This window comes from Lactuca virosa, chromosome 6 (assembly GCF_052849685.1).
Source record: "Lactuca virosa cultivar CGN04683 chromosome 6, Lactuca_virosa_CGN04683_v6, whole genome shotgun sequence".
Lineage (NCBI taxonomy): Eukaryota > Viridiplantae > Streptophyta > Magnoliopsida > Asterales > Asteraceae > Lactuca > Lactuca virosa.
Window position 1 is genome coordinate 46,614,987 of NC_136431.1, and position 16,452 is coordinate 46,631,438.

Genomic DNA, 16,452 nt, shown 5'->3' on the forward strand with positions numbered 1-16,452 from the left:
GTTGCTATTTATTGTATCTAACTAAAATTAAATGCAGAAATAACAGATTACTTGTAGTTGAATAAACAACACTCAAACCTATCTAATACAAATAACGATGAAGTAAAAGCAAGTTCCTGCAATTCCATTGAATTTGAATTAAACAATCCTATTACGATGTTGCCTGTGCCTTTGGCTTTAACTGATCAAAAGGGCAGGTTGATAGTAGTATCCAGTGACAGGGCAAAATCTACAATAATGAAAAGAAATAAAAGTGCAGTGTTACAGATTCAATTCTAACCATACATTCCAAAATGATGAGGTGGGATTCATTTCACCCATTAAAAGAGAGTGTAAAATCCATCCTATTGTATGTAAATAGAGAACATACCAGACATGTAGGTAGAAGCTAGCATCGGATTCCTTTACCACCGTCTTAACCCTCTTCATCATTTCTACTGCTACCATACCCTTCAAAAAGAATAAGGAAGAATTGGTAGGTATCATCTTCTTTGAAATCGGAAAAAAAAAATTCAGAAAAGTTAACAACTTTACTGAAAAATCATTAAAAACGATTCGAGTATTTATACATTGATATTTCATTAAAATTTGTTGTTAATATTGTATTTTTTTTATCTAATATGCAATTTAAAATTTTACAAATCTAGTTATGTCGCACGGCTCTACAATCAATGTTTTTCACACACACAAAAAGTTATTTTTCACACACACAAAAAGTTAGATGCCATGGAAATTCTTTCACACACACAAAAAGTTATTTTTCACACACACAAAAATTTCCATGAGATAGAACGTGTGGATGCCATGGAAATTCTTGTGTGTTTGATGTTTTTCACCACCCATCTGTTGATTGCTGTTTTTCACACACACAAAAAGTGTTAAGAAAAAGCTCAATCTTTCCATGTCTGACATACAAGTTCATATAGAAAAAAACCAAACTAAGAAGTAAGTTGAATATGTAGCTTTGATAGAGTAAAAGGTGCTTGAATAGTCAGTTTAATGGTGACAAAGGAGGGTGTAAACATTTCATCAAACACCTGTGGTGCAACAGCACACACATTTCAAGTAATACAATCAAGTAAGTGTATTGACCAAATACGAACTACTGAAGGTGGAAAGAAAATCTATTTATCAACTCAACTGCAAATTGTTGGTGAATATTATTGTCTACCTTATGTCTAGGTTGTGCTACGGAGGAAAATTGTAAAACTACATGAAATTGTCGACAAAACCCAATCTGCAATTCATCAAAGAAAGCTACAAATAAGATTTATATATAAATAATTACAAAAAAGGAAAAAGAGTATGGAATCGCATAACTTGAAAAAAATAGATACATTTACACCAATATTAATCATGGATATGATTTACTGACCTCGTTGTTTGGCATAAAACCTGTATCCTATTGCATCCTTTTATTCTGTATCAAAATCCGGCTAAAACCCAAGAGGAATTTCGAACCAACAGTTAGGTATCTAGACATTGGGGCAGCAGGAAGAGGCAAAGTCGTGAAGGTTGTAGTGTACAAAGTTTGTAATGACAGGTGAAAAAAGAACGAACGGATACGCACCTGGTGGAATAGCAGAACACTGGAAACGCACCTTTGACGGGGTGATTTACCCAAAATGGGTAAAGCCTAAACGAAAACTGAAGAAGAATAAGAGAAAAAAATCACCTGAAACGGAGCCGGCGACTTGTAATCGACCCTCGAAGGTGTGGTTGACGGTACGTAGAACTTCAAAAGTGGAATATGGAGAACACATGAGAAATCTGAAGAACTGATATTTAGAGCGAAGATGTTGCAGAAGCTCGATTTCTACAGTAGGATAGATGATCATGGAAGCGGTGGATGTGTGGACTTAACCAGGGTGGAACACATAAGACACAGAAGGAGATATCCCAAATTAGTGAAGACGCACATGGATTCATGAAAAAGGGGCAATTATGTGTATACAAACCTCTGAGAAGCTTTGAGAATGACAACACAGGTGCCTCAGTTGACCTTTTCCGCCCTGCATCATCAATTGGAAGAATCGATTCTGTAATAAGTTACAATTTCCATTGAATAACTTCGTCGATAGCAGAAATCGAAAACCTTACCTTGAACAAAAAATAGGAAGAACGCCATGGAAGAGATTGTGTAAGACAGCGGTTGATGTTTTTGTGGGTGTGTCACGGGTCGTTCGGTCGAGAAGACCGATATCAACTTGAGGCGGCAGCGGGATAGGTGGCGGCCGACCCTGGTGGATTGGTATTCTTATGATAGTATGGCGAGAAGACGGTGGAAACAATTGTGATGCAGAGAAGGCGGGGATAGTATAGCGGTGGACTAAGCGTGAATGGAGAGAAACACAGGGGAAAAGAAAAGGAAGTTCAGGAATTGAAAACCAAATTAAGAGGAAGCAGACACATGCAAATCGGTAGAAATTGACACGTGTGGCGCCCTGCTTTCCTATCAAGTTCCCGGCTTGTGCTGATTGTACCTCCAGCTGGCGGATGAGCACGGTCAGCATCCACATCCGTTACCCATTTATGGATTTTCAGTAAACCAACCATTGCAGGAGGAACTGAAGCATCTGGTTCTTGTTTTGCAGAAATCAAGACCCGATAAAACAGAATACTTCTGATTAGTAACATGGTAATAGACTTCTTATTTTACTTTAGGACTAACAACAAAACACTGTACAAAAATGAATGAAAGTATTTAGCATACTTTCATTCATTTTTGTACAGTAGCATCTTACTTCCATTTTTTTTTATTATGACATCGTACTTTCGACTTTTTTTTACTCTAAAAGTTGCATTATAAAAGTTCCAATAATATATAAATAAATAAAAATCGATATTTTGACCAATCAAGTAAATAAAATGACTAACCTGATGTAGGCTTTTAATTGTGTGGAGAAGAAAACCTGTAAAACCAACCATGTATCAGATCTGCATCGAAATATCACCAAAATTCGACATTATATCAATGTTAATCGACATAAAAAAAACGTAGATAAATGTTGAAGTTTCAACTTTTTACAAATTTGCCCTCGTTAATGTACCTCCATTGCAATTCCATAAGTTGCTCCCATGAGTTTTAAACTACTTTTTCTCAACTCCTCAAACACCCGTGAAACTCCCTTCCACTGACCGGAGAAAGTAAACACATTCAACACCTACAAAAAAAAAATTTAAAAACATTATTTAAAATAAATAACAAAAGTATACAAATTTGAACTATAAGTCTTTTAAAAATTTCTCTTACAGTATCATATACGACCAAATCGAGTTCAACAGCAGGATCCTAGTTTTTGTGAAATCATCCTTACGCTTACCAGATTGTTGCTAATCTGCAAAAAATTAAAAAATAAATAAATAAACAAATAAAATAAAACACCTGAACAAACAATGCTGAGGGTAACCGAATACAGATAACAGGGACGTTGAAACCAAAAACAAACAAAATTAAAGATTGATAAGTAATCTATTTGTATAAAAGAAAAATCTTGAAACAAACTTACAAAGTTTTTGCATACGTCACATCTTCGGTGATGTTGTTCTTTATAGCATGATCTATGAAATGGTCGGTTTTCAGACATGGAGAACTACATAAAAACATTTCAATTTAACTTGTAATGTCAAATTAATCATGGATTTTTATTTTATATTATTATTTTTTGTTTAGGGTATAAATTTAGACCTCATAATCAGATATTGGTAGATTGCAAGCATGACAACGAATACATTCGGGATGCCAAACTCCTCCCATGCAACTTAGGAATCTCCCATGGCCGATTTCAACATTGCGACCAACACATCCTGTAATTTAGTGATACAAAATGAAATTCAATAATGAAAAGTAAATGCAATATTTTCAATTTTTTTATTTATATCTAGATACAATTTGTTTAGTGTAAATATAATATAATATAATTTCTATTATTACATTGTTTTTTGTTGACAAATGGATTAAAATTTTACCGAAATCCTTAAAATTCATGTTTAATGGATTTCATCCTTCCTAAAAAGGTACGTAGAAAATAATTATATTCTTTTGTTTTTATTAGATAACAAAATATCCTTATTATATACATTGAAATAAATAAAAGAGAATCATTTATACAAATTTACAAAAAAAAAATAAAATATTTAATAAAAAAAATTAAATCCGTTCTATTTCATTTATATTTTGTCAAATGCGAGAAGAATTTTGACCCGAATTTCTTTGACATATTTCATTTGTTTCAAAAACTTTTTATCAACCAAAGCTTGTAATCAAATTCCTTTGATCCTCCCATTAGGATTGATGAAATCCATTAGACATGGAGTTTAAAGGATTTCAACGGAATTAAACTATTCCTGGAATGGAATCACAATTCCGATTCCATTAGAATCTGTAAGATTCTCAACTAAACATGCACACATTCTTTTGTTGGTTAATTGGAGTGATATGAACATAGCAATTATGATTAATAACACAATGAGTTCTCCATATATACCTATATCCACCGGAATAGGAGTGTGACATAGGCGGAATCACGTGTCCATAATCATTCCGTGGTGGTGAAATATCGACATTCAAACTTTCTTCAAGGGCCTTGGCAAGCTCTTCATCTTCCTCAATGTTGCTTTTTGCATCTTCTTCTAAAAGGTAAAGTGCAATTGCTCGATCAATTTCTTCACTATCAAAGTCCAATAATGTCTCCTACATCATCAAAACAACCAAATAATGAAAACTACACATAAAACCAAACAAAACAGAGGAATGGAATCACTGATTACCAAGGTTGTTGGATTACACTCCCATATTCCTTCTTCATCTCCATATCTTCCATGGTGTTTCCCTGAGATTTTAGCACTCAAACCAAATCCGAGCAAAAGTTAATTGATCAGAAGGAAATTTTATTTCAATGAATAAGCTATAAATAATTGCATGAACACCTCAATCACAGCAATTCTTGACAACATGGTATGGGTGTCAATTATGATTTATTTGAAGGCCTATTCAAAATTATAGTGTTTTTCTCTGTTGACAGCTTAAAAATAAAATTACATATTTATCCATTATCATCATCAAATATGTTCAAATCTTCCAAAGGAGATTGAAACAGAGTGCAGGAGTTCTGCTCCAGTGACATACACTTTCCCATTGTTTCCAGCTGTAATTGTTAAATTCTTCCCAAATGACCTATATATTTTCCTTACAAAACAATCAATCAAATCATTCATACCATACTACTTTAGGCTTATTAGCAACCAACATCATCAATTCAAATTTCAAAAGTGGATATGTAAATTTCTATACCTTTGGTGCCAGCACCAAGCAGGAAAGCCCCCATACTGTGATGTGTCATTGGAATTGGTCAACAAAAGTCAAATAAATGGAAAACAAATACTATATGAAATTGTACAATTTACCTAGCAGCAAGCCCGACACATACAGTTGAGACGCCACAATATCATCTTCAATGCATCACTTAAATTTCTATAAAATTTAATTGGGAAAGACATGGATCTCATCAAACCTTGTTAGGATCAACAACATCAAGGTACAGAAGCTGAGCAAGAATGATGTTTGGCATGTCATCATCAATAGCTCCACCACAACGGATAATTCTTTATAAACACCACCACATACAGGTCAGGTATATTACATAAGTAGTAACCCAACCAAAGAAAGTGAAGTAAGAAGTGACAGGTGTAAGTAAGGATAAAGATAAAGATGAAGCAACTCACATATTGAAAAAGCTAACTGGTAACACTCTGGAACCGTTCTTGCATCATTGGGGGGTGGCCCTTGACCTTGTGCATATGCTGGGAGATGGGGAAGACAGCCTTCATCTTCGAAATGTTATGGTGACCTAAGCATCATATTAGAACAAAATAGCACCGGTGGAGCTGGGTAAAGTGGTGGTCGGTGTCCAAATTTAGGGTTAAAGAGAGAAAGATACAGGAAGAGGTAGTGTAAGATGCGATTGAGAAAGTCGGGAAATAAAAGTTGGAACCCACCAGCAAAATTACCTCCGTTCCTTCTAAATCCGACAAATCGGTTTCTCGGTTACTGGAACAATAATCCCTAAATCGATGGTTTCAGATCGATGGGAAGTGGAAGCGAAGAAGTAGATGAAGCGGAGGAGACATGAAGATGGCCGCAGTGGAGAAAGTGTAGAGTGAAAGCAAGAAACCGTAACATTCTTCGATTCAAATCTTCGTGGACGCGAATCGAACGTTTTGTGGTGCAATTGACGTTCCAAATGAATATCAAGAGCGGTGAGGTGAGCGGTGGGAATTTGGAGCAGCAGTGGTAGAAGGATCGGGAAGTAATAACCTAACCACTAAAGCATTTGGGGCGGTGGACTCAAATTTTCCATAAAACCCCCCAAAAAATAAAGGATCAGGAAGTAATACAGGGACCATTCTTGCCAAAAATCCTACAGTTTACTGTTAAAACTTTTCACAATCTTAATATATATATATATATATATATATATATATATATATATATATATAATTACCATGTGTTTTTATTCAAAGAAATCTAAATAGATATGAAATTTGTAAAAATTGGCCGGTTCATTCTGGTTTAGAAATAGATATAAAACCGGTGATAGTTGAACCGCTCTCTTCTCTGGTTCCCGGTCCAACCAGTTCAAACCGGTTTATAAAACATTGCATCTATTACCAAAAAATATTTATTAGACACTCAAATATTATAAATACAATACTATGTTATAACTCTTGGACACCACGATTGATGGAAAAAAGGCACATTGTTGATAATTCAAAAGCGTAATGAGCAAATGACGTCCAACTTAGCCAGATTGATGCGCGGGGTTTTATATCCATGTGTGGCTGAGGTCCTGGTTTCAAACCTTAGGGGATATCTCTTTCAGTGCTATATGTGGGGAATTTTTCCTTGGAGATCCCTATGGGGGTTAGGTTTGCCCGCTTATGCAAAGCTCGAACTCGGGGTGCACGTTGAAATATTGTGTGTAGGCTTCCGTTAATTCATTTGCCGTTTCCAAAAAAAAAAACATAATGATTAATCAATGATTTTGAAAAAATTTATTAATTTACATGGATATATGTTTTGTATGTAAGTTTATAATCATTAGTTAAAATTAATATATAAACCGGTTTGAATATCCGATCGATATTCTGTATGTGTAGATATTTGATAAATTCATGATTTTGCACAATGTAGTGAAGAAAACACAATCACTCATGGAAATGACATTGTTATATGACAAATTAAAAATTAAGGTAATGTAAGAAACATACATAAACACAACAAAATAAATTACAAATTAAAATGATGAATGAAATGTGATTTACAAAAAATGAATAAAAGATGATATAAAAAAATCTACAAACTTTTAATAAATTTCTAATTTCTTTATATAAAATATTGAAAGTTTTATTTGTAAGTCTACCATCCTTATCCAAAATTAACAATTTTAATATATCTTTACTTTGAACTCTAGATAAGGCAACATATAATTGGTCATGTGTAAAAACATGATCTTTGAGAAACAAACCAACATTCGATAAGATTTGTCCGTGACTCTTATTAATTGTCATTACAAAACATACGGCTAATGTAAATTGTCTTCTTTGGAATTTGAACAGATTTTCTTTTTAGAAAGACTTAAAGACATTCTTGGAATAAAAGTTTGATTTTCAATATTACTTCCATATATGATAAATATCTTAATAACACATTTACCCAAAGATATCACATGAAGTCTTGTGTCATTACAAAAACTATTTTTTTAATCAATGTTTTTCGGTAACATAACTAGAACCCCGACTTTTTAAAATAACTTATGATTTCGCAGACTTGACTCTTTAAGGTGAGTATAATGCATCAAACTGATCATGAAAAACTCAGATTGGCAGGGACTATCTGAACTTAAATATTCTATTTCATCTCTTGGAAAAAGTGAATGCAAACGATCGTTTTATTTCTTGGAGAAATTCATTCTATGGAGCAAGTATTGCTCTTTCTAGAAAATAACATGTAATTTTGAAGTTTTGTAGAACTGAAGGGTATATAAATTTGATTAATGAACCTGTAGGACCACAAGAATCATTAATGAGAATATCCTACGGAATATCAATAATACTTCATCATCGTTCGGACCACCAAGATTGTCTTCTCCTATATCCAAAAGCCAGTTTGTGAAATCCCTTATTTCTTTAATAGCAGGTGGCACTTCCAGTTAGCCTCATGTTTTTGTTAAATTATGAACTTTACAATGTTGTCATAAATATGAAGAACTTAAAGAAGTATTAACGATGTTTTGTCTACTACCACTCAGAATAACATGTAGATTTTGTCTAAAATCTCCTCCAAAATAATCACTTTTCCTCCAAATGGAGAATTTGAGTTGGTAGAATTGTCACACCTTAATATATCCTTTACAGTTTGATCTAAAGCTTCAAATGCATGCTTGTGGTCCATGGGTGCTTCATCCCAAATGATCAATGAGGTTTTTCTTAACAAATTGGCAAGTACATTATCTAAGAATCAATGGAATTAGAAATCGAGAGTGTGACTCCAATCTCCATGGTCCTCGCTTGGTTGTCTTCGATCTTCATTTATTACATTAAATAAAGTAATACAATTCCCTAACTAGTCTATATTAAACTTAAAGGAAATTACATTATAAAAAAAATGAAGCAACTCACAGGTACAGAAAATTATAAATTTAAAACCCAAAACAAACAATCAAATATCACATGTATGGACGAGGTTCAACCAACAAAATAAACACTTTCTATGTTAACATGTTACAATGTTATTAACATTTAATTTAACAACATAAACATGTAAACAAACTGCATAATTGGTCCCTGTGGTTCGACAAAAACTGTGGATAGGGTCCAAAAAGTTTCTGACTTGCATGGAATGTCCAAAATTAAAAATTTTCTGTGATTTTGGTCCTAAAAAAGTTAAAATGTCTATTTTACCCCTTTAGTCTATTTTTTGTATTTTCTTATTTTTACTTTAATATTTTTGTAATTAAAATAAAAAAGAACACCCCTAACCCTATCATTCTTCCCCATTTGACTTTCTCTCTCTCTCTCATATACAACCTGCAACTTAAGAATAAATTCAAAAAAGAAAATGTGTCCACCTTCCTTTAATTTTGTCACAACTAGCAATTTAGCTACGAAATTCTATTCTCGTGTAACCATTCAACTATTGTAAAACATATACTCTAAGTAAATATCACCCAGTGCTCATTTAAATTCATCTCTCATGTTCAACAAATAGTCTGAAAACCCTAAGAATCCCGGTTTAAGACCATATTGGACTAGGATCTCCTTATTGGGCCTAATGGACCAATAAGCTTCCAATTCGACTATTTTGGGCTTAGGACCCTTAAATGGGCTCTAATTGGACCCACTTTCATAAAACTTAGCATTTTGGGCCATTTTGGGTCCAAAATAAATTAGTTTACCCTTAATGGGCCTTATTGGGCCATAACAACTCCAATTAACCTTAATGGACCATAAAACCCATTCTTTATACTATTTGGGCCGTGAACCACCCTAAAGGTCCAATGGGCCGGAAGAATAATTGTTGGGCCTCATAATTTCGAACCAAGGCTAGAAATGGGCCAAGCTAATCCACCTCCTTTCTCTTTAGCCCATTCTCGAACAAGATAAAAAAAAGGGGGGTTTTAATGGTTAATTACCCAAGCCATGACACATCATTATTATATGGAGGATAACCAAGTCTAATACACCGCATACATCTAGGTATTTCTCATGTTCCCATGTAAAAACCACTCTCCCCTCCTCTTCATAATACTCTCGGCCACAAGGGACATCACCACCTTCATTTCTCTTCAAGATTATCTCAAGAATCCTCTCAAGAACACCTCTTTTTTTTTATCCTTATTTTCGAGACTTTGTGTGGATCATCAAGGGGTATTCCATCTAGATCATCATCTTGGTAAGTCCTCATTGGGATTCATGGCTTAACTTCTTGATTTTCTTTAAAGATCTCTTCTTAAACCATAATATTCCATGGAATATACCTCCTTGTTTCATAGATTTCGAAAACCACTCAAGGAAAGTTTGATCAAGGCCGAAAACTTCTTCATCTTCTTCAAAACCGAAACATCAAAGCAAAGGTGAGTTCATACCCCCTTGTTTTCGGTTTTTACATGATTTTTGGGAGAGAATACAAGTAAAATGTGTAGATCTATGTGTTATATGCATGTCTTGTGTGATTTCTTAGTTGATTTTGTGATTAGGTGTTGTTTTCTTCATAAATCTAGAAATATGTTAAGAATATGAAGTTTATCACTTGGATCTACATGCAAACCTTGAGAAAAGTATGTGTTATCACATATAATACATGTAAACTTGTAGATCTGGGATTTATACACTTAAAATAGCAAAAATGAGTGTTGGGTTCAAAGATCTATAAACTAAACTAAAAAACCAGCCCTTGACAGAAAAGTTTTTGTCCAATCTCGAACTGTTTTGACCACCTTAATGATAATTGTTGGGATTAAAACCCTAATTGAGATTTGATGAACAAGATGCGGAAAATAAGAACAAACACAAATAATGAAGATTATGTCGAATGATCACTCGATTTATTCAATAAGAGGAATAAATTACACTTTCAGCATAGACTAAAGAATCTAACACTACATAAGAAACCTCACAACGTGGCGGCTACATTTTGCTTCACTCTTAACCCTAATTGTGAATAATACATGACTATTTATAAGGAAAAGACAAGTCTTGGGCTTTTAACCTACAATACATCAAAGGGGCTCATTGCCATCATCCATGGAGTGTTTTGAAACCCTACAATCTCCCCCTCAAAGTATGGAATGGATGACAATGCTTTAACTTCCAAAACAAGCATCCAGCAAATAAAAAGATCTGCAACAAGGAATATGTGAAGCAATCCACGAATCTTGATTCTTCAATAGTCTTCAAACACGGGCTCTAGGATATATAAACCAAGCACTGAAGTAATGTCTTTAAACTTCATTTTCGAATGTAATCCCAAAAAAAATCTTCATGAAAACCAAACCCGCCATAAAAACCCATTTCAGAACAAAGAAACCGAATCACTTCTTGTCTTTGAAGAGCTCCCCCTCCAAGTCACAATGATCTTCAAATAAGCTAATGATATAAGCCATCAAAAAATATCATGTAACAACCCAAACTTTAAGATTCGTAATGTCACTTGATCGAGAAAATACTAGAAGTTGGAGATATAACAAGTCCTTAGCAGAGCTCGATAAAGAACTTCCGCTGTAAAGGATACTTCTCTGTGAAAGCTTTAGCAGAGCTCGATGAAGAACTTCTACTGTAAAAGCTACCTTCATAATTCTACCACAAGCTTTATAAAAAATCTTCAACTTTGAAAAGTCACAAATCCAATTTCGAATGACCATACCAAATTCTCCCCCGATTTATAATAAAAAAATATGATTATAAAGCCTTCAAATGGTCATGAGAATGATCTTGAATGGATAAAAAATTACTGTGCTCCCCCGCGACAAAATGATATACACAATGAAGTATAAAATTTGAAAAAGTCGTGAAAATTTGACTTTATCACGAAAAACGACTTTCCGAACCGCCAAGACTTGATGGAATCTTTAATTTTCTGTTCACGAAAAAAATATGTGCGTTAAAGAATTCAAAACTGTTCACCAGCCCTTAAAATTGTAAACTTTTTCGAAAAATGGGCTGAAATGGTCACTTTCCAGAAACTCAGGGGCTGGAATTGTAATCATGCACCAATAAACCCCTTTATTTGTAACAAAATCTGGAATTGGTCCAAAACTGCCAAGGCATGAAACGCATAGGGACCAAAGGAGTCAATTCGCTGAAATTTCAGGGACCATAAATGTAACATGGTATCTTCTTCCCCAAGACGTCTGAATAAAAGAACACAACTGGAACGATGGTTATAAACGAATTGTTACAGGCGAACACGACCATTGATATCAAAGCGAAGGTTTATACCGAGCTCATGCAATTATACACCTGAAGCGAACCCAACCGAAGGTTCATTTCCTTTCGTTTCTATTTCCGTTTCAAGCTCCTTCAGACGATTCACCCTTTCGCTTTCGGTCCTTCCTTCGTTCGCTTCAACCATTAACAAGCGAACCCAAGGTCTTTGTTCCAGGTTCGGTCCAAGTGCATCAGCTTTATCCCAAGGCGAAACCATTCACAGGTTCGCTTATTATTCTTCCCTCTTTCGCTCCAAGCTCTTTCGTTCCAAGAGCTTACATACATAAATTTGTTCCATGTTCTTTTCGAGCACGAGCCTTTATACCGATCCTTGAGTTTTGAACGCCAAGAATCATACCCAAAGCGAACCAATTTCAAAGAAGAACTCATTCACAGGTTCGCTTCAATTTCATCGATTATACCCCAAAGAGAATGTTCGCAGGAAGGACTTTCAAGGCAATTATAGAAAAATCGATGGCCAATAAATGCGCTTTCTTGAATGGAGAACTAGAAGAAACAGTGTATGTTGAGCAACCTCCCGGGTTCGTGAACGAGAAATTCTCTGATTATTGCTATGTGCTGGATAAAGTTGTATATGGTTTGAAGCAAGCACCGAGGGCCTGGTATGAACCTTTATCTCGCTTTCTGAAAATGTCGAAATTTAAGCAAGGTTCGGTTGACCCAACCTTCTTCCGAAAGAAAGAAGGCGAACATCTAATGATAGTTCAAATTTATGTCGATGACATCATCTTCGGTCCACGAATCCTAGCTTAACGGCTGAATTCAGGAAGTTGATGGAGACTAAATTTGAAATGAGCGCAATGGGTCCCATTAATTTTTTCCTTGGTTTGAATATTAGACAGGGACCAGAAGGTATCTTTATCAACCAGGAGGCATACACAAAGAACTTGCTGACAAAATTTGGTATGACGGGAGATTCAAAAGTGAAGGTTCTTATGGCGTTTGGCACTAAGTTAACACCTTCTCTGGAAAAACCTGCTGTTGACATAACACTATATCGACAAATGATAGGGTCCCTTATGTATCTAACAGCTAGTAGACCGGACATTATGTTTTCTGTTTGTTATTGTGCCAGGTTTCAAGCTAATCCAAGAGAACCTCACATGGTGGCGGTGAAAAATATTTTCCGTTACCTGAAGCGAACCTCATCTCTCGGTCTCTGGTACCCTGCTAGATCTGGATTCTTCATTCAAGCTTTTTCTGATGCTGATCTTGGAGGATGTGGTCTAGACCGAAAGAGCACTACAGGTGGATGCCAATTTCTTGACGGTAAACTTGTTAGCTGGCAGTCCAAGAAGCAAACCTGCGTGTCACTTTCAACAGCCGAAGCTGAGTATATAGCTGCAGCATCTTGTACCTCTCAAGTAATATGGATTCAAAGTCAACTAAGAGATTATGGGCTGAGTATGAAGAAGATTCCTCTCTATTGTGACTCAGAAAGTGCAATAAGGATTTGTCACAATCCAGTGCAACACTCTAAGACTAAGCATATTGCACTTAGATATCATTTTATCAAGGACCACGTAGAAGATGGGAATGTGGAAGTACATTTCGTTCGGTCCTTTGGTCAACTGGCAGACATATTCACTAAAGCATTACCTGAAGCGAGTTTCAATAAAATTTTACAAGGCTTGGGAATGATGGAAGCAGAGTCGGTACCGAATCCTCAAATCTCTTACTAAAAATTAGACAAGCGAAATAGAGCGAACGCTCGGTCTATTTCGGCTCCATAATTTTCGGGAACCGAAATGAACCGAACGCCCGGTCTATTTCGGCTCTGGAATTTTAAGGAACCGAAATGAACCAAACGCTCGGTCTATTTCGGCTCCATAATTTTCGGGAACCGAAATGAACCGAACGCTCAGTCTATTTCGGCTCTGGAATTTTAAGGAACCGAAATGAACCGAACGCTCGGTCTATTTCGGCTCCATAATTTTCGGGAACCGAAATGAACCGAACGCTCGGTCTATTTCGGCTCTAGAATTTTAAGGAACCGAAATGAACCGAACGCTCGGCTTATTTCGCTTCATTCTTTTAAGATAAGGTTTCGGTTGTACATTTTGTTTATTATTTTAATTTTTTTAGAGTGTTTTCTGCTACTTTATTTTTCTCTTTCTGTTTTTTTTTTTATAGAAAACTTCAAAAATCGAAAAATATTTTCTCTTTCTGTTTTTATTATTTTTCAGAAAACTTCAAAAATCCAAAAATATTTTCTTTTTCTGTTTTTATTATTTTTCAGAAAATCTCAAAACTTCAAAAAAAAATATTTTTTTTTTCTTTGTTTGGTTTGTCTGTTTGCTTTGTTTGTGTGGTGTGTTTGTTTGCTTGTTCTTTTAATTAGGTCACAAGTATACCAGTACAACAGAATTTGGAGCTAAGGCAGGTATGATTATTTCTATCTGAACTAGTTAAGGGTCCCTAGAAGCATGCTAGTGCATGTTGACTAAAGCCTCTACGACTTAGAGCAAGGCCTTAATGATTCGATCTCTACCTATCGTTTCTTCCCAATCAGGCTGTTAAAATCAACTCAAGTCAAGAGCTACCTTACTCTTCTCTAATGAGTTAAGATTTTTTCTGCTTAGTCATGTCTTTATAGCAGAAGGTACTTTCGGTTCTTTAGCCACCCTCCTTATATTCTCCATCAACTTTCGGTTCACCACTGTAACCCTTGAGACTCTCGGTCTTTACCACTGAGGTTTATGGTTGCATAAAATCTGTGTTTGTGATCTTAGATATGTACACCACGTGCTGAGTGAAACCCATAATCCAACACCAATAATGAATTGACGGTGAATTCTTATATTCAAGATCTTACTGGTTATCTAATGAAATCTCCTTTTTATTTTTGAGTGATCTTTTATGAAATTGTCTAACACCAAGGCTTTTCTTCCCCAAAGATCCAGTTTATTTTTGTTTTTGAGATTTTCATCACTTGAACAGTCACTAAATTTTATATCCCACCTACTTGTTCAACAGACCACATCGGTCTCACAAGTACTTCTTCCAACGTTCGGTCTTATGTTAAGAATGGATGTTCGGTTGAAGATAAGCCACCCTAAGCCTATAAATTAAAAAGAAGCCTTTCAATGTTTCTCTACAAACACTTGATCGTTATTTCTCGGGAACCCACTCAAGCACTTCAAGTCTCTCTTGACTTTGAAGGAAGCGATTCTTGCCCGGAATCACCTGCTTTCTGTCTTCTAATAGACATCACTCACATCCAATACACATTTTGCTTTATTTCTTTATCTTTTGTCACTCTATTGCACGAAAATTTTTATTTTCCAACATTCTGGTTGCTGTTGGTTCTCTTTTTGTTTATCTTTTGGAGCAACAGGGGTTATCCTAAATCTTGGAGTGAAACTGAATTTCAAACGACGAATTGAGGATAAAATTTTGGGCGCGTCAATTTGAACGGTCTCTATACCCACGCGTGCTGACGTATACCTGGGAGTAACCAACCTGTCACAACGCGCTTTTTCAGGCGACGTTTCAGTGATCTCATCATTATGATGACGTTTCTTTCTCTCTCCTAGCAACGGTATATAAAGGGTTTCTAATCTTATTTGTCTTTTACCAGCAACAAATTCTCTAAAATTACAAGGCAATCTGAAACTGTTCATCTTCTTTCTTCATTCAACAATGGCGACTTCTTCATCGGCTCATGATCAAAGTGCTTCGCCAACATTGCTTTCGATCAAGCCAAATCAGAACATGATTATTGAACTCAATCCTTTTCTGTACGATTCGTATATGCTACAGGTGGTTGAGTGTTTGAAGTATTCACCACTGGTTCTAGCCCTAACACAGGTGGAGGCCGTCCCTATGTCACTTCTATCACAGGTTTACTCTACTGCCTCATATGACAAGAACAAGGAAAGAATCTACTTCCAAATCCATTCTCATAAGGCTTCTATTTCAAAAGTGAAATTTTGTTCCCAGTTGCAACTTGCTGTAGATGCGTCTGTAATCTCACCAGACTTCATCCCCACTACCCAACTGTTTTCGATGCTTTACGAGATGGGCTATACTGACGTGCTTACCACGGTTACGAAGGTTAAGAAGTCTTGCTTACCACCCCAATGGAATGGATTGCTAACTCTCCTCATCAAGGGTTTGGCGGAGAGGAGTGGTGGATCTGATGGCACCAGCAAGGGTTTTCTGACCCTTCTATACGGTCTTTACAATGGTATCAATCTCGACTATGGGTCGCTTATCTGGTCCCAAGTGGTGCAAAGCCTCAACACTTCTACAAGGCATTCAGAAATTTCGTGTGGTCGATTCTGGACTCTCATTACACGAAGGGCGATTAATTCTTTGGATATTCCGGTAATGAAGGATGCCCTAGTCGCGTCTATTGCTACGTTCCACACCAAGAAAATCATTATCTCTGATCCTAGAAAGTTTCCTCACATTGGCTCTATCCCAGAGACAATGTACAGATGT

At 35.7% G+C, this 16,452-nt stretch overlaps 1 long non-coding RNA gene across 1 annotated transcript; it reads right to left on the minus strand.

The window, feature by feature from the left end:
• Nucleotides 1-3,072: 3,072 nt before the first annotated feature.
• Nucleotides 3,073-3,775, minus strand: LOC145119361 (uncharacterized). The gene is made up of 4 exons (XR_013713813.1): nt 3,689-3,775; nt 3,510-3,593; nt 3,254-3,338; nt 3,073-3,164 (listed from the first exon to the last, which is right to left on the minus strand). It is a non-coding gene; the product is annotated as an uncharacterized LOC145119361 (long non-coding RNA).
• Nucleotides 3,776-16,452: the final 12,677 nt, after the last annotated feature.